The 26909-nt window shown below is 40.9% G+C and overlaps 1 long non-coding RNA gene and 1 gene segment (V, D, J or C); one reads left to right on the forward strand and one right to left on the reverse strand.

Annotated features, from left to right (window-relative positions):
- Window positions 1-26909, forward strand: part of LOC136407917 (T-cell receptor alpha chain constant-like) — a 499087-nt gene that overhangs the window by 166348 nt on the left and 305830 nt on the right.
- The window catches only part of LOC136407919 (uncharacterized), a 158925-nt gene continuing 134704 nt past the window's right edge, over window positions 2689-26909 (reverse strand). Inside the window, exon 3 of the long non-coding RNA XR_010752028.1 lies at window positions 2689-2921. This is a non-coding gene — a long non-coding RNA (uncharacterized lncRNA). The remainder of the gene's footprint in view (window positions 2922-26909) is intronic.

Genomic DNA, 26909 nt, shown 5'->3' on the forward strand with positions numbered 1-26909 from the left:
AAGCAACTAAGGAAAATTCTTTTAAAGTAAACAAAGCAAAACAAAACAAACAAACAAAAACCCTGTTTCCCATGTATGACATTTTTTTTCATTCCTCCTGAACAGGGTCAAACCGACATCCGCAGGTAGAACAGAGCTCACCTTTCCTCAAAGTCCAGGAAGGAGAGAGCTTCACGCTGAACTGTAGTTATACAGACAGCAATTCCGATTTCTTCCAGTGGTTTAGGCAGGATCCTGGGGAAGGCCTCAGATCCCTCATACAAATGCGATCAAATGTGAAAGACAAGACCAGCAAAAAATTCACAGCCAGGCTTAACACAGAGGACCGGCACTTTTCCCTGCACGTGAAGGATTCCCGACTCCACGACTCAACCACGTTCCTGTGTGCAGCGAGCGCACAGTGCGGCTCAGGCACCTGCGCCCTGCACCTAAACCCTGCAGAGTCTTGCCCCTCCCCCCGTGAGGGTTCCAGGACACTGACTTTCCCCTTGCTCTGAGCAAAGGGAAACACAAGGGGCTTTTTATAGCATAATGTCTAATATTTTTCATTTGAAGACCACGTGCCAAGGGATAATATTGCCAAATGCCACCTGATGTATTTCATTTTTCAGTGTGAAGTCCTTACTCTGTAAAAACTAGTCCAAAAACCTGATTCTTAATATCAGGAAGCAGAGAGCACTAAAAAGAACAAAGAGAAAACAGAGTAAAATTCTTACCATTGAGCTCCTTTGTAGACTTTTTCAAATATACTGAAAATATATTATCTCAAAAGCCCTGATCATCAACTTCAGTAATGAAAGAAAATATATTTTGTCATTCTGAAAAGACTGGCTTAGAAGATCAAGTACCAAAACATGAGGGAAAGTGGTATAACATTTATAAAGGACACCATGAAAAGAGCACACAGAGTGATGGAAATCTGCTTCCTCCTTAAGATGGGGAAAGGTCAACCCGCTGGCTGGAGAAGAGTCAAAGGGGTGTGACCAGAGGTGATCAACAGCAGGTCTTTGAAAAGTGCCCAGAATCCTGTTTTTTCCTAAGGTCAGAAACCTGAGCAGGTGGAGTGGGAGGAGAATGAGTCACATTAAGGGGTGACCACGAACTGAAGGAGCAGTATGTGCAGGCACAAACTATTGGAATCATTATATCTTATATCCATACCCATTGGAGAGTATCCACTTCAGAGGAAGCACTGAACAACCATGTGAGCAAGATAATCCATCCAGAGGATGTCACCAGCTCTGCCAACTTCAGTGCTTGGACAGAAGACCTGTGAACAGATCAGCCAAGGTGACAGAACAGAGATTCTCCATGATCCCAGAAGAATGGTGTTCTCTCACCAAGTCGGATTTAGTTATTTATGTTGCCAAATAGCCAAGCTGTCAGCAGTAGATACCACACTGAGCCTTCATGATGGAATCTCCTCTGGAGATCACCAGCCACTTGTTTGCAAGTTGATTACATTGGACCACTTCCACCCTGGAGGTGACAGAAATCTTTTTTTATTGGGGTGAAGACACATCTCTGAGAATGAGTTTGCCTTCCCTTCCACAGTGCCACACATAGCTGCACAAACTGAGGGCTCAGAGTGTCTGAATGATCATCAAAGGCTTTCCTATCCCTCTGCATCATCAGACCCACTGTATAGCATGCAACCATTAGATATACCTATCCTACTACACAGAGCATTATCCACAAACCACTAGCTTAATAGAACATTGGAATAACAACTTAAAGGCTCAGCTAAAGCACCAGTTAAATGATAGTACTTTGAGAGATTGGAGAGTTATTCTCCAATGTGGTACTGAGTTCCTAAAGCAGCCCTCAATCAGCAATGGACTGTGAGTATATGGATTATTTCAGCTCCTTCATTCCTCACTTGGGACAATGCCAAAGGGTATGTTATACTGAATCCCAGAGCTACTCAGCTGGGTTAAGCTCCAATTGCCCATAATAATAACTGGCTTGATGACAACACCCTACATCGGCTTCTTTCCCTTCCCTGATTCACTTCCTACCAATGTTTTCCAGAATCACCTGCACATAAACTGCTTACACAAATCTTCATATTGGAGCTGACTTTTGGGGCTCCAAAACCAAGATACAGGAATTAAAATCATTGGACAAGGATAAGAATGATCTAGAAGAAATTCTGTTGCCCCTTCTTCCATTGCTGTCAAACTGGGTTTGGGGACACAAGACATTCTAACAGCCTCTGAGTGGAGAGGGTGAACCCATTACCACTGTTATAGAGAGCAGTGTTGCTCAGTACCTGGAATGTAACAGGATCCCATTCATACTCACAGCTTGGGAGCTTGGGGACTTCAACTTTGGAATTACATAACTATCTTGTCACTACCCCATGGGAATGCAAACTTCCAATGAATCATAGAACTTTTTTAAAAAAGTATTTTGTCCACATTTCCTTAAATGGAATAAGTGGTGAGAGCAACTCTTAATATGAGTTGTTGGGAGCAATTTAGAAACAGAAATATTTTTCTTGCAATAGTTACTGCAGTTTCTTGATATAGCACAAACAAGGACTTGGTTTTTTTTTAAGTATCTATGAAAAAATGGGCACAATTAAACATGACAGGAACAGCTTCTGAGTTTCATCAGTGCACTTTTTATTTACATTAAATATACATCTTTTTTCTTGTTCTTTATTGTGAGAAATTATAAAAATTGAATACATAAATATATTCAAGAATATTCTTATTACCCATAATTATGTGTGCATATTTATCATAGTTGCTTTGTCATTTTTATTTTTAAAATGAGAAAAGAGAAGTTACAGAATTTTTCAATCCTGCAAATGAAACCCTCCCCCTTTGGCTCAGCATTCTAGGTCCAGTCTCCTCTCCAAGACTAGGTCACCTCAGAAATAAATTTGCCAGCGCTCTTTCTTCTCTATTTTCATCCTAGAATAAATAAAATCAGAAAACATTTTTACTTTCATTTAAAATTATAATCAAAGGCTTACTTTCTGAAAGAGACACCAAAAAATATTGGGAAAATTCCTTACTGAGACATAATCATCCTCCCACCTATGATACTATTTCCTGTGATCAAGCAAAAAATACCCAGATTAGAGCAAGAGACTTCTCAGCCTTCAGGGATAGCTGTCAGCATGACCTTGCTACCTTGCTGTGGGCAGTTGTGATCTCTGCCAGTATTGATCAGGAAGGTGTAAGTCTTTATTTATATTACCTAAAGGGGCTCTGAAACAAGAGAAGGTTGATAGCGCAGGACCTGCATGGCCCCACAGAGCCCAGCTATGGGGAACCAGCTCTGCCTGGGGTATGGATCAAGAAAAGAAAGGATAGGTAAGGACAGGAACAATTATGAGTCTGCCTGCTCTATCTCTCTGGTGTCATACCCCAGTGCAGTTCCTTCTGTCCTTTTTCCCACAGGATCCAATGTGGCCCAGATGGTCACTCTGCCTCAACCAGAAATGTCTGTGCAGGATGCAGAGACTGTGACCCTGGCCTGCACATATGAAACTACTGAGAGTAATTATTATTTGTTCTGGTACAAAAAGCCTCCCAGGGGTGGGGGAGATGATTTTCATTATCCACCAAGAAGCTTATAAGCAGCAAAATGCAATGCATAATTGCTTCTCTGTGAAGTTCCAGAAAGCAACCAAACACTTCAGCCTCAGGATCTCATACTCCCAGCTGGAGGATGCTGCGATGTATTTCTGTGCTCTCATGAGGGGCACAGTGAGATGAGTGACAGGGAGAGGTTTACAGAACCTCAGATCCCAGAACCTGTGTCAGGGAAAGGGAAAAGTGATTGGAGTAACAGGAACATAGAAAATCATTGTCTTCTCTTGGGAATAAAAGCTCATTCTATCTGAATGCAAAAAACACAGAGAGATGGATGTCTGCAAGCTGTAATCTTTAAAACAAGAGTAAAAATAATGACATATGTAGTGCCTTTCAGTCTTACAGTCTTCATACCAACTATTACTTGTAACTCTTACAGCTTTGTATGGTGTATGTGGAAGATCAGACTTGCTAAGCATCTCCTTTATCCAGAAAATATAATTTGCCTAGGAGCTCATACCCTGAAGAATATTAAACTTTTCCATTTTGTTAATTGAAGCTTTTTAAAAATTTTTTTTCAATTTTTTTTCATATCCATATCCATAACTGAATCTCTTCAGAACAATGTACCCAATTTGGAACACAACTGGTGTGACAATGGAGGAGTTACCAGCGGGGAGGGAGGAATGGTTCCACTGTTCAAGCCATAAACCTGAAAGATGGCCTCTGTCCATGGTACCTAGGTCAGATGCTAGAAGAAATGATGGAATGGCCTGTTAAAGGCTCCGCAAAGAAGCCACTAGGGACAACACTCTTAGTGATTGGAATTCTAAACTTCTACAGGAAGCAGAATATTTATTAAACCAATAGCTAAAATATGGATACTTTTAGCATCCCAGCTTAAATACACAAGTGTAGAAACTAAGACATGGATGTAGAATAGAATTTCCTCACATCACGCCCATAACTTATTTTAGAATTTTTCATTCTCTTTCCCACCACCTTAGGTTCTGTTGGATTAGAGGTCTAGTTTCCAGAGGAAGAAGACTTCCACCAGAGGATTCAGCAAGGTTCCAACAAAACTACAGCTATGACTATCACCTACATCACCTATGGTCCAGTGTGGGTGGAGCGCAGAACACATTCCTAGCAGCTGCAGCTGATGCAATGCTGTAAAAATACTCTAACTCCCAGAAGCCTCCTGAGCATACCCAGGAAGGAAGCTCGCCCGCTATAAGGAAGTGACTTAGTGCCAACCATGCAGGTCCCTGATCTTTTTAGCCATTGGCTATGAAGGACATGCTGTAACATCCTATTGGCTGAACCTATGTATATAAGCTAGCTTACTTCCTGAATAAAGCAGATCTGCATCACTGAACCTGGTCCCCGGAGTCGGGTCTTTGTGTCTCCGTCATCCTCACCCCCGGCAGGACTTGTCCACATCTGGCGCCCAACGTGAGGCAGGGACCTAACCGGCATCAAAGGGATGGGTGAGTGACCCTCTGCAATGGGAAACCTTCTCCCCCACTCTCGAGCCCTGCACGCCCTATTGCAGAGTAGGAGAGTTGAAGTTTGTGAAAAGGAACTCTTTACTTACTGGAGCCTGGGCTGAGGACGCGCCCCTCTGGGACCTGGATACTTGGGCCCGAGCTCTCTGATGCGTTCGTTTGGCCGAGGTGCATGGGGGGCAAACCTTCCCTCTCAGCCTCAGAGAAATCCCTACCTTCCTATTCACCCCTCTCCACTGAGGAGGAAAGTAGTTTAGCTTCCAAGTTTGACAAAATTGCGGCTGAGTGCGCAGAAACAAAACCAACTAAATTGCTAACTGCGCCATCAGCTCTGCCGCCAGAAAAAGTGGAAGTTGCTATTTCCACATTCCCTGCCGGGGCTCAGTGCCCCAACCCAGCCTCTCAGATGCCATTTTCTCCAATACATGTCCCTGCTGTAGACCCATGGGCCAGCCTATACACCCCCATGTGTCTTTTTTTTGTCTGTCTTGTCTATTTTTCTGTATCTCTCACTCTCTCTCTCTCTCTCTCTCCCCCACCCCTCTCTCTGAAATGATGCTGGAAGGCCCAGCCACGGCATTGTAGTGGGTATCACACCCTCTTCTAACACAAGGGAGAGATTATGCTTGTGTTTTTCAGCCAATTTGGATCCCAGGAATTCCCCAACCTGCTTGACAGGGTTTCTTGGGCACCCACTAAGTGGTTCAGTCTTCACCTGTCCTAAGCCACAGCCCTGGCCTTCTCCACACCGACTACACCTGAGGGGAGGAGGTCCTCAGTGATCCAGAAGAAGACCTTGCGGCCAGTGTGCGCACCCCATCACCCAGAGGGATGTGGAGGCTTTGACGAGGCGGGCCCAGAGAATTGCCCCTGATGGGCCTCGAGGCTCTGGTGCTCTGTTCTTGCTTGTGTGTGCTATAGTAACTGCTGACTCCCAGACGCAGGCGGCAGCAGCCCTGGGCTTGAGCCTGACAGCGCGAGCTGGTGTTTTCAGCTCATCTTTGGAGGATGAGGAGAATTGGGCTGGAGTTGCAATTTGCACACTCCAGAAGGTAAACAGCGGCAGCTGCAGTGGGAGGATGAACAGAAGCCAGACTTGCATCACCGAGTGGCCGCTGGAACAGCAGCAAGTGCCTGCTAAGCCACTGGTGGGTTCGCTGACATTTTGGGATATAGGGGTGGATGCCATCATGCTCTCCGGAGCAGACATGGAAATGCTGACTGCCAATGCCACCTGCTCCTCTTTGGGACAGTGTAATACCTGCCAGGATGGCAGGGATGAGGAAGGTGGCTAAGGCCACGCAGTCATGTGCGTGGACTGATTCCCTGGACTATGACTGAGTGAGCATTGGCTCCTTTGTTGGACGGAAATTGGACAATGTGAAATACCCTGATGGGGGTAGGGTGCAGCTTTGTTGGAGACCCTTCCCCTGCCCCAGAAAGTCTTTCCCATGGCTATAAAGAAGGCCGAGGACATTTTGTGCTTTTGGCAAAGTGCTCAGAGACTGGTGAAGTGTATCTCTGTAATTGTTGAAATTGTATGATTTGTCATGTTGTTGTAATTTGTATAATGTGCCTTGCAACCATACGCAGTATGCAGGCCATGACAAGCCATCCATTTCGTGTTTGGATGCTGGGACCTTTGTGGGAAGGTGGCATGCATGAACCTACGTCCATTTTTTACAATCAAATGGAACTGTGTTTAACAGCACCTAGAAGGTCTCTGTAACACAATGAGAGGGAAATGACATCCCAACCCCTAGAACAGTGGTTCTCAACCTTTCTAATGCCATGACCCCAAAATACAGTTCCTCATGTAGCGGTGACCCCAAACCAAAAAATAATTTTGGTGGCTACTTCATAAGTGTAATTTTGCTACAGTCATGATTCAGAATGTAAATACCTGATATGCATTATGTATTTTCTGATGGCTTTAGGCGACCCTGCTGGGGTCGCAACCCACAGGTTGAGAACTGCTGCCCTAGGAGGAATCCTCTGTTTAAGACCCCCGTCCTATTTCTTAGCTTGTCAAACATTACAGAAGCTTGCCTCATTGTTTAATCCAGCTAATCTATTAGCATATATATAATAGGTATTATAGTTGTTTTAGTTCTACTAGGGTTCCATTGCATAATGTGAAGCATTCAGAAGCTACAAAAACTTGTCATTCATCAAGTCCGATTGGCCTTAATTAAAAGAGAAGGGGGAGATGTGGGTGGAGCACAGAGCGCATTCCTAGCAGCTGTGGCTGATGCAATGCTGTAAAAATACTCCAGCTCCCAGAAGCCTCCTGGGCATACCTAGGAAGGAAGCTTGCCCGCTATAAGGAAGTGACTTAGCGCCAACCACGCAGCTCCCTGATCTTTTCAGCCATTGGCTATGAAGGACATGCTGTAACATCCTATTGGCTGAGCCCATGTATATAAGCTAGCTTACTTCCTGAATAAAGCGGATCTCCATCACTGAACCTGGTCCCTGGAGTCGGGTCTTTGCGTCTCCGTTGTCCTCACCCCCAGTAGGACTTATCTACAGTCCAGCAGGCAAAAAAAAAAGGCATTATTAGACCTGGAGGTATAATTGACCCTGTTTTTCGTAAAGAACCAGGTTGTTGTTACATGATGAGGATAGGGAGGAATACATCTGGAATTTTAATGTTTCATATTAGGCATTTTCATGTCCAATAAACACAGTATGTGGTGGTCGTTGCTACAACTCCTGAAAAGGACAAAGTGATCAAGAGCTGTGACCCTTCAGCAATGAATGGTCTAAGTCACCCTGTCAGGCAATCAATCTAGGTCTGTGAAAGTGCTATACTAGGAAATGTGGAGAGTGTGATGGAAGAGAAAGAAGATGACTATCAATTAAAACTTGGGACCTGTTAAAGAAGTGGGGCTTGAAGCTCATGTCATAAAATTCTCCTATATTAAGTGTTTTAAATAAGTTGCAGCCAGGAACAACCTTGAAGACTCAGTGATACAATGAAAAAAAAAATAGGACAAGCCTGCATCTCAGCAATGCAAAGAGCATGTGTGCCTTGTTGTCACATCCAAATGTCTAACTCTAATTTTATCAATAGCTGTGTAGACAATTTTGTGCAGACTAAAACTCATTCAAGCTGATAATATCCAACATGAAGCATGCATTTTGCAATTTTTTTCTCTCTACTCCAGGGCCTTCGGTGACCCCTTAGGAGCTCACTCAGCCCATGGGCAAGCACAGCCTGAAGAGCAGAAGAATTATCAGCCTTGCTGGCAAGCACCAACCAGTGGTAAAAGAGAACTAGCCACCCTGACCAGTTGGCTCAGTGGTAGAGCATTGGCCTGGCATGCAGGAGTCCCAGGTTTGATTCCTGGCCAGGGCACACAGGAGAAGCACCCATCTGCTTCTCCACCCCTCCCCCTCTCCTTCCTCTATATCTCTCTCTTCCCCTCCCGCAGCTAAGGCTCCATTGGAGCAAAGTTTGCCCGGGTACTGAGGATGGCTCCATAGCCTCTGCCTCAGGTGCTAGAATGGATCTGGTTGCAACAGAGCAGCGCCCCAGATGGGCAGAGCATCGCCCCCTGGTGGGTATGCCAGGTGGATCCCGGTCAGGCGCATGTGGGAGTCTGTCTGATTGCCTCCCCGTTTCCAACTTCGGAAAAATACAAAACAAAAGAAAAACCAAAAAATAAAAAAAGAGAGAGAACTGGCCGATAAATGTACTAACTTCTTGATTTTCAGTTGACAGTCCTGAAAGGGATCCTATTCCCTTCTTAGGAGATACTGGCAGAATCAAGCTCCAATCTTGCCATAAGTACTTTTTCACTGTTGCTTCCTAAGATCTTTTCCTAAATAAACAAGCTCACCTGAGTCCCTGCTTCAGAGTCTATTGGGGAAGAACAAAATTAAAATAGATTTTTTTGAAAACTAAAAAGAGAAATAACAGGAGAGTTTGAGGTGAACTTTACTGATCTATATAAATAAAAATGTAAATGTTTGTTGTTCAAAATCTTACGTCTTTGAAAGTTTTTCACTGATTGCTTTGAAATTTTGACACAATGTTGTATTCAAATATATGCTCTTTTTATATACCTACTATTATATAGATATAAATGTCACACCTGTGACAGGTAAAAGCATGCTTTTTTAAAAAACAGCACCATCTGTTGGATGTAAAAGCAACACATGCTATACTAAATATTTTACAATTCCATTTCAATGTTTTTAATTTACGATCCATTTACATGCAGCCAGACTTGAGGATGCATGTTTACAAGCACAGCAATTGCATTCTGCAGCTTCAGATCTGCTTTGTTCTCAACAGAATGAATGCAACAGGCTGATAGTGGCTGAAAGATGTCAACAAGAAACAGAAGGTCAGTGTCAAACATGACTGTGCTCAGCAATCATGTGATTACAATCGCCTTGCATTTCAGTACAACCCAGCTGATGATAATAGCTTGAGCCGGCATGTTCTCATCGGCACTATGACTGAAGTGTGTCCTTGTTGCAAGGCTCTGAAGTTTAATAGAGAAACAAAAGGAATGTGTTGCACCACTGGAAATATTAAACTGCCTCAACTGGGAGAACTGCCAGAGTCATTAAAAACTTTGCTTGCCGGATATACCACCAAATCAAAGCATTTCTTATCTAACATCAGGAAATAGAATTCATGCTTCTAAATGACATCGTTTGGTGCAGAAATCGCAACAGCTCAATTCATGCCAACTTTCAAAGTGAAAGGACAAATTTATCATAAAACTGGCTCCCTGCTTCCATTCCCAGGTGGTCAACATAAATTCCTACAAATGTATTTCATTGATGATGGCAATGATGAATTGAATGCATGCTAAGGAATTTCTACCTGCAGAAAAAGGTCCATCGTTTCCCACTGCAAGAGCTTCTTCATGAAAAAAAAACAATTTAGTGTGTTTGTTCAAAACAGCAATTGACATGATGCCATCTGATACACACAAGATTGTTATTCATGCTGACAAAATGGCTGCTGAAGAACATGTGCGAAGGTTCAATGCTCCAACTATAGACGAAGTGGCAATTGTTATAGTCAGAGATCAATTCCAACCTAGAGATATTGTTCTTCATTGGAGAAACCATCAATTGACAAAAGTTGCAGAAACTCATCGATGCTACAATGCCCTGCAATATCCAATCATTTTTTGGGATGGTGCTGATGGATATCACTTCAACATTAAGATTATAAATCCAGGGTGTATATTAGAGTGACGTCACGGAAATGGCGCCGTGAGCAGCGCGTCCAACAGCTCTCCCCTAAATCACAACGAATTTATCAACTAGAAACAGAAAAATTTATCCTCGGAGCATTCCGGAATTCCACACAAACTGAAAGCGAAAGGACTGTTATCACTTGAATCTGAGAGACGAGGGTGTGGAGGAAGCTACCGCAGGGACGTTCATTCAAGCCGCGAGGAAGTGCGTCTGTGGTGAGTCAGCCCACACTCGGGAGCCGCGAGCCGCCACCAGCCGCCACGAGCCGCTGCGAGCCGCCGCGAGCCGCCGGGCGCGCGCCCGGTCCGGTTGCAGAGTGAGCACCGCTTATGTTCCCAGCGGCCCACGCACTATGAGTGAGAGTCGCCAGCCACTGGTGCCCGGAGCACCCCATTCGCGTGCGTGCCCTGGGCATTCCACGCGTCCAGAGCGCCCTACTGGCCCGCACACCCAGGGTGCGCCATTATCCTGCGCCTGGTGCGATCCAGCCGCCAGCGGCAGGGCGAGCGGGAGAGGCTTGGGAGATTCTCTCCATGGGCGGGGCACCTCACCCAGCCATTCAAGCTAACAATCAAGCGTTGGCGGAGGGGCGCACGCAGGCAGCCTAAAATACCTTTGGGAGCACAGCTGCGACCCAATCACTGAAATTAGCTTAACCCATGAAATCTGCGCACCCTCGGTTCTAATTGATAAGATCTCTCTCAGTTCAGCGATCCAAGACAAGAGGCGTGATATTTTTTAGTGCTTCTCGCTAAAGGGGCGGGGGCAACTTCTGATTGATAGAGCCTCCATATTCAGGGATAAACGCTAACAAGAAGGACTTGGCAGATAATAAGATCTATACTACAGTAGTTGCAAGCAGAAACTAGTGCCTCTTCTTCCCAGCAAAAACAGGCTACAAAGTGTGGAAAGCCTGGGTTGAGAGGTCCAACTGAATGATAGGCGTTGAACAGTCACCTTGACAACAATTGACTCCCACCCCCGCCTGATTACACTGGAGGCCCTGACTGCCAGAGCCTTTCCCAAAGCCTTGCACTGAGTGGGGATAGAGTGGGGATTTCCCAGCTCTTTGAGCCTCTTACTCCCCAGGCAGAAGCAGTTGCAGCCTTATAGCTGGATCACCAGGCAGCTAATACAAAAAGGGGGGACTAGGAAAGAGAATCCAGGAAAGCAAACTCTCTCATCGTTGGACCCTGCAAACGCCAACAAGCCTTGACTACCAGCAAGACTAAAGCCAATTATATGACATTGCCATAGAATCCCATCAACTGCAAATCCCTACCTAAGTGTGACACAGGGGCAGAGCCTGGGGTACAGAGTCACTGACCAGGAAGAGGGAGAGAAAAGAAAAAGGAAGAAGTTAACCTCTCAAAATCAAGAAAAATCCACAGACTTTACAACTTGTTCCACTAATTTTTTTTGTTGTTGTTGTTTGTTTCTTCTATCTTATTGCCTTTATTTCCTCCACCTCGGTCTTTCTATTCTCTGCCCATCTTATGCTTCCCTTTTCTTGAACTACACTAACCATGAGTGTTACATTTTATTTCTCTTCTTCATCCTCACCCTCCTTTAAGGTTATACTCCAAAACACTTAACTCTCACTCTCTCCTCCTTTGTTTTTTTTTTGTCTTGCTTTATTTTGTTTTTTTTCTCTTCCTATTTTATTTCTTCCTTCATTTTTCTCTTTTTCTTATTTATTCCTTTCTATTCGTTTTTTCTTTTCTCATTTTACTTTCCTCCCATTTAATCCTCAATCACGAACAAATTAATTTGGGACTCAAGGCTTTTTTTGGCCTTATTTTTCTTTTTTCCTTTTGTTTTTATTTTTTTTCTTGTTTGTTTATTTTTGTGGCATTTTGGGTCCTCCCAACCCAAGGTCTCCATTGTATTTAGTCTTCGCTCCACTTAATACAATAGATTTTTACTTATTATTTTTATTTTTTTCTTCTTTATTATTCTTTTTTGGTCCTTTTTTCTGCTTCCCTCTTATCCCTTTCATTATATCTCTTAGTTGACCATCACTTACAAGCAAATCATCTTATGCTTGTCTAAGATTTTCTTCCTTTTTTTTTTTTTTTTTTTTTTTTCATTTAGTAGATCCCTACTCCCTTTTTTTGCCCCTTGAACTCTTCACCCCAAATCAGGCCCTCCATTATAGGCACGATATTTCCCTGAGGAGGGGGGAGGAGGGAAAGAGAAGAAAGAAAAAAGGGAGAAATAATAAATTATTACTTTTTTTTTTTGTGGGGTGTTTTACCTTTTTTTTTTTTCTTTACTTTTTACTCTTTATTAATTCTAATTAGTGCTATCAACAAGACCACCCTCAGATGCCGATAAGAAAGAGGAAATCGAATATTATGGATACAAAAGAAAGAGAGGTAACACAAATAGATGTGGAAAAATCTATGGAGAAAAGACTTAACATATTGGAAGCCTTGGAGCTAAATGACAGAGAATTTAAAACAGAAATCTTAAAAATACTCAGAGATATACAAGAAAACATAGAAAGGCAATATAGGGAGATCAGAAAACAACTCAATGAACACAAAGAATATATTACCAAGGAAATTGAAACTATAAAAACAAATCAAACAGAAATGAAAAACTCAATTCACGAGCTGAAAAACGAGGTAACAAGCTTAGCTAACAGAACAGCCCAGATTGAAGATAGGATTAGTGAAATAGAAGACAAACAACTTGAGGCACAACAGAGAGAAGAAGAAAGAGACTCAAAAATAATAAAAAACGAGAAATCCCTACAGGAATTGTCTGACTCCATCAGAAAGAATAACATAAGAATAATAGATATATCAGAGGGAGAAGAAAAAGAAAATGGAATGGAGAATATACTCAAACAAATAATAGACGAGAACTTCCCAAGCCTGTGGAAAGAACTAAAGCCTCAAATTCAAGAAGCAAACAGAACACCGAGTTTTCTTAACCCCAACAAACCCACTCCAAGGCACATCATAATAAAGATGACACAAACCAATGACAAAGAAAAAATTCTCAAGGCAGCCAGGGAAAAGAAGAGTACAACATATAAAGGAAGGCCTATTAGATTATCATCAGATTTCTCAGCAGAAACTCTACAAGCTAGAAGAGAGTGGACCCCAATATTTAAAGCCCTGAAAGAGAGAAACTTTCAGCCAAGAATACTATACCCATCAAAGCTATCCTTCAAGTATGAAGGAGATATAAAAACATTCACAAATACAGAAAAAATGAGAGAATTTATCAACAGAAAGCCCCCACTCCAGGAAATACTAAAGGGGGTTTTCCAACCAGATTCAAAGAACAAAAGAAAACAACACCACAAGTAACAGCTCCACCAAGAACACAATAAAACCAAACTTAAACTGTGACAACAAAGGAAAAAAAGGGGGGAGAGGATGGAGATTAACAGTAGCAAAGGACGATGAAGTGCAGAAATACTTATAAGATAGGGTACTACAATGAATATGGTAGGTACCCTTTTCATTACTTAATGGTAACCACCCTTGAAAAAACCACCACAAAAACACTTGACTTAAAAAAGGTAGCAACAGAGGAAAGAAGTATGGAACACAAACAAACAAAAACAAATGATAGAAAAACAAAAGAGAAGAATCAAACTAGATACAAAACTAACAGAAAGCAATTTAGAAAATGGCAGTAGGGAACCCACAAGTGTCAATAATTACACTAAATGTAAATGGATTAAACTTACCAATAAAAAGACACAGAGTAGCAGAATGGATTAAAAAAGAAAATCCAACTATATGCTGCCTACAAGAAACACATCTAAGCAATAAGGATAAAAACAAATTCAAAGTGAAAGGCTGGAAAACAATACTCCAAGCAAACAACACCCAAAAAAAAGCAGGTGTAGCAATACTCATATCTAATAATGCTGACTACAAGACAGAAAAAGTACTCAGAGACAAAAATGGTCATTTCATAATGATTAAGGGGAAGTTGAATCAAGAAGACATAACAATCCTTAATATATATGCACCAAACCAAGGAGCACCAAAATATATAAGACAGCTACTTATTGACCTTAAAACAAAAACCAACAAAAATACAATCATACTTGGAGACCTCAATACACCGCTGACGGCTCTAGATCGGTCATCCAAACAGAGAATCAACAAAGACATAGTGGCCTTAAACGAAATACTAGAACACCTGGATATGATAGACATCTACAGGACACTTCATCCCAAAGCGACAGAGTATACATTTTTCTCTAGTGTACATGGAACATTCTCAAGAATTGACCATATGTTGGGCCACAAAGACAATATCAGCAAATTTAGAAAAATTGAAATTGTACCAAGCATATTTTCTGATCATAAAGCCTTGAAACTAGAATTCAACTGCAAAAAAGAGGGGGAAAAACCCACAAAAATGTGAAAACTAAACAACATACTTCTAAAAAATGAATGGGTCAAAGAAGAAATAAGCGCAGAGATCAAAAGATATATACAGACAAATGAAAATGAAAATACGACATATCAGAATCTCTGGGATGCAGCAAAAGCAGTAAGAGGAAAGTTCATATCACTTCAGGCCTATATGAACAAACAAGAGAGAGCCGAAGTAAACCACTTAACTTCCCACCTTAAGGAACTAGAAAAAGAAGAACAAAGACAACCCAAAACCAGCCGAAGAAAGAAGATAATAAAAATCAGAGCAGAAATAAATGAAATAGAAAACAGAAAAACTATAGAAAAAATCAATAAAACAAGGAGCTGGTTCTTTGAAAAGATCAACAAAATTGACAAACCCTTGGCAAGACTCACCAAGGAAAAAAGGCACAGGACTCAAATAAATAAAATCCAAAATGAAAGAGGAGAGATCACCACAGACATCATAGATATACAAAGAATTATTGTAGAATACTATGAAAAATTATATGCCACCAAATACAACAATCTAGAAGAAATGGATAAATTCCTAGAACAATACAACCTTCCTAGACTGAGTCATGAAGAAGCAGAAAGCCTAAACAGACCAATCAGCAGGGAGGAAATAGAAAAAACTATTAAAAACCTCCCCAAAAATAAAAGTCCAGGCCCAGACGGTTATACTAGTGAATTCTATCAAACATTCAAAGAAGACTTGGTTCCTATTCTACTCAAAGTCTTCCAAAAAATTGAAGAAGAAGCAATACTTCCAAACACATTTTATGAGGCCAACATAACCCTCATACCAAAACCTGGCAAGGATGGCACAAAGAAAGAAAACTACAGACCAATATCTCTAATGAATACAGATGCTAAAATACGAAACAAAATACTGGCAAACCGAATACAACAACATATTAAAAAAATAATACATCATGATCAAGTGGGATTCATCCCAGAATCTCAAGGATGGTTCAACATACGCAAAACGGTTAACGTAATACACCATATCAACAAAACAAGGAGCAAAAACCACATGATCTTATCAATAGATGCAGAAAAGGCTTTTGATAAAATACAACACAATTTTATGTTTAAGACTCTCAACAAAATGGGTATAGAAGGAAAATATCTCAACATGATAAAGGCCATATATGATAAACCATCAGCCAACATCCTATTAAACGGCATAAAACTGAGGACTTTCTACCTTAAATCAGGAACAAGACAGGGTTGTCCACTCTCTCCACTCTTATTTAACGTGGTGCTAGAAGTTCTGACCAGAGCAATCAGACAAGACAAAGAAATAAAAGGCATCCATATCGGAAAAGAAGAAGTAAAGGTATCACTTTTTGCTGATGATATGATCCTATACATCGAAAACCCGAAGGACTCCACAAAAAGATTATTAGAAACAATAAACCAATACAGTAAGGTCGCAGGATACAAAATTAACATACAAAAGTCCATAGCCTTTCTATATGCCAACAATGAAATATTAGAAAACGAACTCAAAAAAATAATCCCCTTCACGATTGCAACAAAAAAAATAAAATACCTAGGAATAAACATAACAAAGAATGTAAAGGACCTATATAATGAAAATTACAAAGCATTGTTAAGAGAAATCGAAAAAGATACAATGAGATGAAAAAATATTCCTTGTTCTTGGATAGGAAGAATAAATATAATCAAAATGGCCATATTACCCAAAGCAATATACAAATTTAACGCAATTCCCATCAAAATCCCTATGAGATTTTTTAAAGAAATGGAACAAAAAATCATCAGATTTATATGGAACTATAAAAAAACCCCGAATAGCCAAAACAATCCTAAGGAAAAAGAATGAAGCTGGGAGCATTACAATACCTGACTTTAAACTATATTATAGGGCCACGATAATCAAAACAGCATGGTATTGGCAGAAAAATAGACACTCAGACCAATGGAACAGAATAGAAAGCCCAGAAATAAAACCACATATATATGGTCAAATAATCTTTGATAAAGGGGCCAACAACACACAATGGAGAAAAGAAAGCCTCTTCAACAAATGGTGTTGGGAAAACTGGAAAGCCACATGCAAAAGAATGAAACTCGACTACAGCCTGTCCCCGTGTACTAAAATTAATTCAAAATGGATCAAAGACCTAAATATAAGACCTGAAACAATAAAGTACATAGAAGAAGACATAGGTACTAAACTCATGGACTTGGGTTTTAAAGAACATTTTATGAACTTGACTCCAATGACAAGAGAAGTGAAGGCAAAGATAAATGAATGGGACTACATCAGAATAAAAAGTTTTTGCTCAGCAAGAGAAACTGATATCAAAATAAACAGACAGCCAACTAAATGGGAAATGATATTTTCAAACAACAGCTCAGATAAGGGCCTAATATCCAAAATTTACAAAGAACTCATAAAACTCAACAACAAACAAACAAACAATCCAATAAAAAAATGGGAAGAGGACATGAACAGACACTTCTCCCAGGAAGAGATACAAATGGCCAACAGATATATGAAAAGATGCTCAGCTTCATTAGTTATTAGAGAAATGCAAATCAAAACTACAATGAGATACCACCTCACTCCTGTTAGATTAGCTATTATCAACAAGACGGGTAATAGCAAATGTTGGAGAGGCTGTGGAGAAAAAGGAACCCTCATTCACTGTTGGTGGGACTGTAAAGTAGTACAACCATTATGGAGGAAATTATGGTGGTTCCTCAAAAAACTGCAAACAGAACTACCTTATGACCCAGCAATCCCTCTACTGGGTATATACCCCAAAACCTCAGAAACATTGATACGTGAAGACACATGTAGCCCCATGTTCATTGCAGCACTGTTCACAGTGGCCAAGACATGGAAACAACCAAAAAGCCCTTCAATAGAAGACTGGATAAAGAAGATGTGGTACATATACACTATGGAATACTACTCAGCCATAAGAAATGATGACATCAGATCATTTACAGCAAAATGGTGGGATCTTGATAACACTATAAGGAGTGAAATAAGTAAATCAGAAAAAAACAAGAACTACATGATTCCATACATTGGTGGAACATAAAAATGAGACTAAGAGACATGGACAAGAGTGTGGTGGTTACCAAGGGTGGGGGGAGGGAGGACATGGGAGGGAGGGAGGGAGAGAGTTAGGGGGAGTCGGAGGGGCACAGAGAACTAGATAGAGGGTGGCGGAGGACAGTCTAACTTTGGGCGAGGGGTTTGCAACATAATTTAATGACAAAATAACCTAGACATGTTTTCTTTGAATATATGTACCCTGATTTATTAATGTCATCCCATTACCATTAATAAAAAATTTATTATTAAAAAAAAAAAAGATTATAAATCCAGCAATGGCAAAAAAATAAATATGAAATGCACTGCAATGAACTATTATTCATACTGATTAATGACTTGAGAGAAAGAAATCACATTTTGAAATGCCATCAATTGTTTCACCAATACATTGTAGATATGTATGCAAAAATCAAAACAGAATGTTTGCTATTCATCCGTTTGAATCAGACCAAGCTTTGCTCTGAAGAATACGTTTATTTGAGAGGTGCAGTTGTAAATGATGGTAATACAACTAACATTGGAAGACTAATGATTTTGCCATCTTCATATACAGGCATATGTATGCATATGCTCAAGATGCAATTGCGTATGTTCGTCACTTCAGGCGTTCAGACCTATTCATTATATTCACATGCAAGCCAGCTTGGGACAATATACAACAGCTCTTACTTCCTGGCCAATCACCGATGGATAGGCATGGCATCACAGCACATGTTTTCAGACAGAAGCTGAAGTCACAGATGGATTTCATGGTGAAACATGAAGTCTTTGGGTCTGTGCGTTGTAAAAAAAATTAATGAGCAATGTCGTAGAAGCAACAATCTTAATTTTTTTTAAATCTCTTTCTTCTTCTCTTTGTTGAGCCTCAAGTTGCTTGTCTTCTATTTCGCTAATCCTCTCTTCTATCTGGCCTGTTCTATTAGCTAAGCTTGTTACCTCATTTTTCAGCTCATGAATTGAGTTTTTCATCTCTGATTGATTTGTTTTTATAGTTTCAATTTCCTTGGAGATATACTCTTTGTGTTCATCGAGTTGTTTTCTGAGCTCCCTAAATTGCCTTTCTGTGTTTTCTTGTATATCTCTGAGTATTTTTAGGATTTCTATTTTAAATTCTCTGTCGTTTAACTCCAAGGTTTCCAATATCTTAAATTTTTTCTCCATAGATTTTTCTTCATCTCTCTGTGTTACCTCTCTTTCTTTTGTATCCATGATAATCGATTTTCTCTTCTTTAATGGCATCTGAGGGTGGTTTTCTTGATAGTATTAATGAGATTTTAAAAGGAATAAAAAGATAAAAAAATAAAAATAAAAGTAAAAATAAAAAATTGCGTGTTTTTTTTTAAATTAATCTTTAAATAAAGAAAAATAAAATAAGATAAAAATTTGAGGAAAAAAAAAAAAAAAAAAAAAAAAAGGAATAATTCCTTCCCCTCCTTTTTTTCCTCTCCTCTCCTCTCCCCTCTTTTTTGAGAAAATCTTGTGATGAACTGTGAATTATATTGTACTAGATAGAACAAACAATACCTGTGGCAGAGGGTCTGAATTGGGGAGAAGTAATATAGGGGTAAAGGAAAAAGACAAAAAAGAAAAAAAATAAAATAAAAGAAAAAAAATATTTATATATAAAAAGGGGGGGAGCAGTATAGACCCACAAAAAGCAAATTGGGAAAAAATTTGGGTCAAGAATAAAATGCTTTGCTTTTAGGTGTTGGCTGACTCAGAGTTATGATGAGAGGAATAAGAGGGAAACAGGAAAAAGGGGTGGAAAATTAAAAAATTACTATTGTATTTAGTGGAACAAGAACTAGATAAAATGGAGAGCCAGGGATGGTAGCACTTCTAATGTGTTAAAAAGGTGAAGTAAAAACCATCCAAAAAGTCACAAACTTAAGTTTGAGTCCCAGATAAGATAATTTGTTCGTTATTGAGGTTTGAATGAGAGAAGATGTAAAGGAGAGAGGAAGAGGCTAATATAGAGGGAGAAAAGAGAGAGAGAGAGAGAGAAAAGATGGAACCACTTAAAGAAGAAAAAAAAAGGAGGAGAGAGAAGGAGAGAGAGTTAGGGGTTTTGGATTGCAACCCTCATAGAGAGGAAGGAGAATGAAAGAAAAGATAATGGGAGATGTAACACTTATGGGTAGTGTAGTTCAAAGAGAGGCGAGAGTAAGACTGAAAGAGAATTAAATGACCAAATTGGAATAAAAAAAAAAGAAATCAAGTATAAAGAAAAGAGACACAGACGAACAAATATAATAAAATGGGATAGGTTATAAAGTCTGCAGATTATTCTTGATTTTGAGAGGTTGTCGTCTTGCTTTTTCTTTTCTGTCTTTCTGGTCGGTGACTTTGTACCCCGGGTTCTGCCCCTGTGGCATGCTCTGGAAGAGGTTTGCAGTTGGTAATTCTCTATGGTGATGTCATGTATTGGGCTTCAGTCTCGTTGGCAGTCGAGGCTTATTAGTGTTTATAGGCTCCAACAATGAGAGGATCTCTCACTGTGAGAGTGTTCCTGGAGCCTCTCTTCTAGACTTTTCCTTCCACAATTAGAAGCCTGGTACTCCAGCTATGGGGTTGCTGCTACCTCTGCCTGGATAGTAAGAGTCTCAAAGAGCGGGCAACTCCCCACTCTATTCCCACTCAGCACAGGGCTCTGAGTAAGGCTCAGTCAGTCAGAGCTGCTAGCATAATCAGGCGTGGCTTCCTCCCACTCAAAGACCTCTGGTTCTGCCCCTCTGTGGGATAACTCGAGTGCCCACTCCTGAGGCTTTCGGTGGAATCTCTTGCCCACTTTCCGTGCGCACCCACCAGGATGTCAGACCAGACAGGTCATACTTCGAGTGAAATCCCTACCCACAGGGAGAAGATCGAGCTTTGGAATTGGCTTTCGCTCTATCCCCGTGCGGCTTTCCCAGGGGGCTAGGGCTGCCTGAGATTCCGTTCCTGGCCCGCTCACAGACCTCTGACTCTGCTCCTCTGAGGGAAAACAAGGGCGCCCACCCCTGAGGAGATCGGAGGAATCTCCTGCACACTCTCCGTGCGTGGGCGCTGACCCTGATTCTGAGTCTCAGACGGGACGTCTTTCACTCTGAGAAAGCCCTCCTCCCACACAGAAAAGTTACTGGTTTGGAATTGGCTTTCGCTCTGTCCCCGTGCGGCTTTCCCAAGGCGCTGGGGCTTCCGCTCCTGGCCCGCTCGCAGACCTCTGATTCTGCTCCTCTGAGGGAAAACACGGGCGCCCACCCCTGAGGAGTTTGGAGGAATCTCCTGCACACTCTCCGTGCGTGGGCACTGACCCGATTCTGAGTCTCAGGCGGGACGCCTCTCGCTCCGAGAAAGCCCTCCTCCCACACAGAAAAGTTACTGGGTTGGAATTGGCTTTCGCTCTGTCCCCGTGCGGCTTTCCCAAGGCGCTGGGGCTTCCGCTCCTGGCCCGCTCGCAGACCTCTGATTCTGCTCCTCTGAGGGAAAACACGGGCGCCCACCCCTGAGGAGTTCGGAGGAATCTCCTGCACACTCTCCGTGCGTGGGCGCTGACCCAATTCTGAGTCTCAGGCGGGACGGAGAAATCCCTCCTCCCACACAGAAAAGTTTCGCCTTTGGAGTTGGCTCCAGCTCCCTCCCCGTGCCCGGTCCCCTCAGGGCGCTGGGGCTCCTAGGAGATGCTGCTTTTTTTTTTTCTCACAGAGGTCTCTGACTCTGCTTCTCTGTGGGTTAGCACGGGCTGCGCCCACCCCCGAAGTGTTCGTGGGAATCTCTTGCCCACCAACCCCGCGCGCGCCAGCCAGGAGATGTGGAAAATGGCTGTCCCACTTGTCTTTCTTTGTCTGGGTTTGGCGCGCGTGTTAGCTTGAATTGCCCAGGTTTTTCCACGGCTTGGATCTCCGTGCCACAGCCTGGTTTGGCTGTCTGTACTGCAGTCTGGACCTATTTACTCCCTATGCCCGCCTCAGCTTCTATATTCTCAGTTCTCAGTGAAAGCCATCCTGTTTGGATTAGAGAGGAAGGCGGAGCATTTCTTACTCCTTATTTCCCCCGGGGTTTGACCATATATTTAGCCAATCCTTCGCTCGATCCTACCTTCGGGTGTGTTGCGAAGCATCTGAAGACTCCAAGGATAGGTTTTTCTGTTTCTGGTTGAAGAACTTGTTGAGTTTCTGGGGGGATTTTCGGTATCGCTTCCTACCGCGCCATCACTGTGACGTCATTCATTTCTGAATCGAAGCAACAATCTTGACAAGACCTTTCAAAGGTGAAGATGTCCTCATTCCTCACATTCCAATGATTCTAATAATATGCCATTTCAATTAAGAGATTGCAATTCCCAATTCGATTGGCATTTGCAATCACCATCAACAAAGCTTGGGCCAATCTTTAGAACTGTGCACTTTAGATCTACACACGGATTGCTTCTCACATGGACAATTATATGTTGTGTGTTCTAGACTGGGCAAACCAGACAATCTCTATATCTGCACAGACAATGGAACAACAAAAAATGTTGTATACCCACAAGCATTGTGAAATTAAACATATTAGAAACGTGTGATTTCTCTTTTGTTTCTTTTCCATTTAACCAGACTGAGCCCCAGCAATGTGTGGCCAGGTACAGCTAGTTGCTAATAAAAACAGGTGGGTACTTAAGTGATAAATTAGTAAAATAGAAGATGTCACCTCATCTTTTCAAGAGATGGTGAGATAGAGCACATTTATGTGCTCCATCTCTGCAGATGTGTGAACATATCTTTTTATTGCATAACATTTTACTTAACAAATCTAAATTCTTTATCATCATCCTCTTTTCTGAATCAGCTCACATTCTACCATTTTAAATCTCATTCTTACTTCTTCCCCAAATATACCTCTATTCCAGCCAGTCTATTCTCCTTACTTACCCATAAGCTCTTCACACCCTTGAATTTATTTACTGGTTGTTACACTCACCCAACTTTCCCTTTTATGTATATTTCAGGCTGCTCAAATCATAAACATTTTGAAGCTCTCACTCCTCTAAGGGTTCTTTTTAAGTAGAGAATTCTTGAATTTCTGCTCTTCCAATATCTGAATCTGAACCAAACAATCAGAGTCTTAGTGGCTCCCCTTCTTGAAACATTTGCTATTGTTTCAAGTTACTATCTTTCATCCCTCAAATATATTATAGACTCCACAAGGACAGAACTTATACTTCAACATTTCTCAGTTCTCTTGGCACAGTGTTAGGCACATAATAAGCACTCAATAAGGCCTGAAGCTTTTACTTAAAGTTTATTTTGCAATCCTCATGTATTCATGAATAAATGTTAAAGGGAAAATGCATATGTTCCAACAGAGTCACAGGATGTTTTTTTGAAAAGGTAAGACATGATTAAAGTTAAGATTTTTTAAAGTGATAAAGAATAGAATACATTTAAATATTCAAGGTCTCTAAGATGACATATTGCTTTATGTAAAGAATACTGAAATTTCCACCAAAAACTACTAGAATTGATTAATGAATTAAAGAAACAGGATACTTATTTCGCTTCATATCATGTTATCAAGATCCCACCATTTTGCTGTAAATGATCCGATGTCATCATTTCTTATGGCTGAGTAGTATTCCATAGTGTATATGTGCCACATCTTCTTTATCCAGTCATCTATTGATGGGAGTTTTGGTTGTTTCCATGTCCTGGCCACTGTGAACAATGCTGCAATAAATATGGGGCTGCATGTGTCTTTATGTATTAATGTTTCTGAGTTTTTGGGGTATATACCCAGTAGAGGGATTGCTGGGTCATAGGTAGTTCTATTTTCAGTTTTTTGAGGAACCACCATACTTTCCTCCATAATGGCTGTACTACTTTACATTCCCACCAACAGTGTATGAGGGTTCCTTTTTCTCCACAGCCTCTTCAACATTTGCTATTACCTGTCTTGCTAATAATAGCTAATCGAACAGGTGTGAGGTGGTATCTCATTGCAGTTTTGATTTGCATTTCTCTGATAGCTAAAGAAGATGAGCATCTTTTCATATATCTGTTGGCCATTTATATTTCTTCCTGAGAGAAGTGTCTGTTCATATCCTCTTCCCATTTTTTTATTGGATTGTTTGTTTGTTTGTTGTTGAGTTTTATGAGTTCTTTGTATATTTTGGATATTAGGCCCTTATCTGAGCTGTTCTTTGAAAATATCATTTCCCATTTAGTTGGCTTTCTGTTTAGTAAGTAAATCAGAAAAAACCAGGAACTGCATTATTCCATACGTAGGTGGGACATAAAAGTGAAACTAAGAGACATTGATAAGAGTGTGGTGGTTACGGGGGGGAGGGGGGAATGGGAGAGGGAAAGGTGGAGGGGGAGGGGCACAAAGAAAACAAGGTAGAAGGTGACAGAGGACAATCTGACTTTGGGTGATGGGTATGCAACATAATTGAACGACAAGATAACCTGGACTTGTTATCTTTGAATATATGTATCCTGATTTATTGATGTCACCCCATTAAAAAAATAAAATTATTTAAAAAAAAAAAAGAAGCAGGATACAAAATAAATATCCAGAAATAAGTTGCATTTTTATACACCAATAATGAACTATCAGAAAAAAAAACTAAGAGAATGATCACATTTATAAATGCATCAAAAAATAAAATACCAAATAATATATATATTAAGTGAGAGGCAGGGAGGCAGAGTGATAGACTCCTGCATGCACCCTGACCAGGATTCACCCAGCAAGCTCCCTACAGGGCAATGTTCTTCCCATCTGGATCTGCTGCTCTGTTGCTTGGGAATTGAGCTATTTCAGCACCTGAGGTGAGGTCATGGAGCATCCTCACTGCCCAGGGACAACTTGCTCAAACTATAGAAGCCAGGGCTGCAGGAGGTAAATAGAGTGATAGAGAGAGAAGTAAGAGGGGGAGGGATGAAGAAACAGATGGGCACTTCCCTGTGTGCTCTCACTGGGAATCGAACCTGGGACTTCCAAATGCTGGGCTGATGCTCTACCACTGAGCCAACCGGCCAGAACCAGTAAGAATAATTTTAACCAAAGATGTAAAAGACCTATACCTGGAAAATTATAAAACACTGAAGAAAGAAATTGAAGATGTAAATAAGTGGAAGCATATACTGTGTTTATGGATAGGAAGAATTAACATCATTAAAATGTCCATATTACCCAAAGCTATCTACAGAGTCAAGTAATTCCTATCAAGATACCAATAGCATATTTCAAAGAACTAGAACAAATATTTAAGAATTTTATATAGAACTATAAAATGCCCCTAATAGTAGCCACAGTAATCTTGAGAAAGAAGAACAAATTTGGAAGAATCACACTACCTGAAATCAAACTGTACTACTAAGCCATACTAATCAAAACAGCATGGTACTAGCAAAAATAATAATTTAAAAATCCAGACACATCGATCAATGGGACAGAAGAAAAATCCCATAAATAAGCCCATGCCTTTATGTACAATTAATATTTGAAAAAAGAGGTAAAATCATACAATGGGGTAAAGATAGTCTATTCTAGGGGTAGTCAACCTTTTCATAAAAAAACGCCCACTTTTGCAGTGCTAGTCAACCTGGACCCTCCCACCCACTAGTGGGAGTTCCAGCTTTCATGGTGGGCAGTAGTGGAACAACCAAATGGCACGGTGATTGGCCCACCATAAAAGCTGGAATGCCCACTAGTGGGAGGTAGAAACCAGGTTGACCAGCATGGCAAAAGTGGGTGGTTTTTATAAAAAGGTTGACTACCCCTGGTCTATTCAATAAGTGGTGTTGAGAAGATTGGATGCAAAAAAATAAATAAATAAATAAAATTAGATCACCTTCTAACACCATACAAAAGAATGAACTAAAAATGGATTAAAAACTTAAATGTTAGACTCAAAACCACAAAAATCCTAGAAGAAAACATAGGCAGTAAAATTCCAGACATTTTTCAGAGCAATAACTTTTATGACATATCACCTCAAGCAAGGGTATCGTGACAACAGAAACTACTCAGAGACCAGATGAAATGCTCCAAGAGGTTAAGGGGAGGCAACATTCCTGGTCAGCATTTCAAACTACTGAAGCCGCATCCCCAGCCTTACTGAGATATTTATTAGCAAGTACAAATAACTCAAGGAAGCATAAAAATGTTTTCAGGGGCTGAAATAAAGGGCAAGCAACATGCTGACTCCAAATCGCTGCCCTGATAGCCTAAACATTTTTTGTTGATAAATCTTATCCTGCTGTTTATTGTTTCCAGCATGCACTGTCTCCAGTGAGGGGTCAGAGAGGCTCCCAGACTCTCATCCACTCAGGGCTTTCACCCTAGAGTACCTCACACTCTCTGATTGTTATTCTCACTCTGCATGTTTTCACAGCATGTTTCCACACAAGGGAAATGAAAGAAAAAATGAATGACAGTGGCTACATTAAAGTAAAATGTTTTTCTGCAGCAATGGAAATCATCACCAAAGTGTAAAGACAGCCTGACCTGTGGTGGCACAGTGGATCAAGCATTGACCTGGAATGCTGAGGTTGCCGGTTCAAAACCCTGGGCATGCCCGGTCAAGGCACATAAGGGAATTGATGCTTCCTGCTCCTCCCCCCTTCTCTTTCTATCTCTCTTTCTCTGTCTCTCTTCTCTAAAATGAATAAATAAATAAAAAATAATTTTTAAAAAAGTGTAAAGACAATGCATTGAATGGGAAATATACTCACCAATGATACATCTAATAATAAGGAGCTAATATCTAAAATTTATAAGAACTTATTTATAGACATAGGGAAGAAAGATGGCGACAGAATAGGCAGACTTTCCAACTGCCACCTCCCAGGACCAAATTGGATTACAACTTAAATTAAGAACAATCAGCTTAAAAAAACAATCTTGGACTAAACTAAGAGGAATCCATAACCAAGGATCACTGAAGAAGCCACACAAAGACCACAGGAAGAAGCTGATTCTTGTACAAAGATTGGCCCATCCCAAAGTACCCAGACACAGAAAACACAGACATAAACAGTGAAAAGTGCAGTAGCTACAGACTGGTAGCCTACAGTGAGTTACAAACAACAGCTGACACCACCCAAGAAGAACTAGAGTTAACACTACTGGTAGTGGGTGGAAGACAGCACCAACCCTAGACTCAACTACC

The sequence above is a fragment of the Saccopteryx leptura genome, chromosome 6 (genome assembly GCF_036850995.1).
Source record: "Saccopteryx leptura isolate mSacLep1 chromosome 6, mSacLep1_pri_phased_curated, whole genome shotgun sequence".
NCBI lineage: Eukaryota > Metazoa > Chordata > Mammalia > Chiroptera > Emballonuridae > Saccopteryx > Saccopteryx leptura.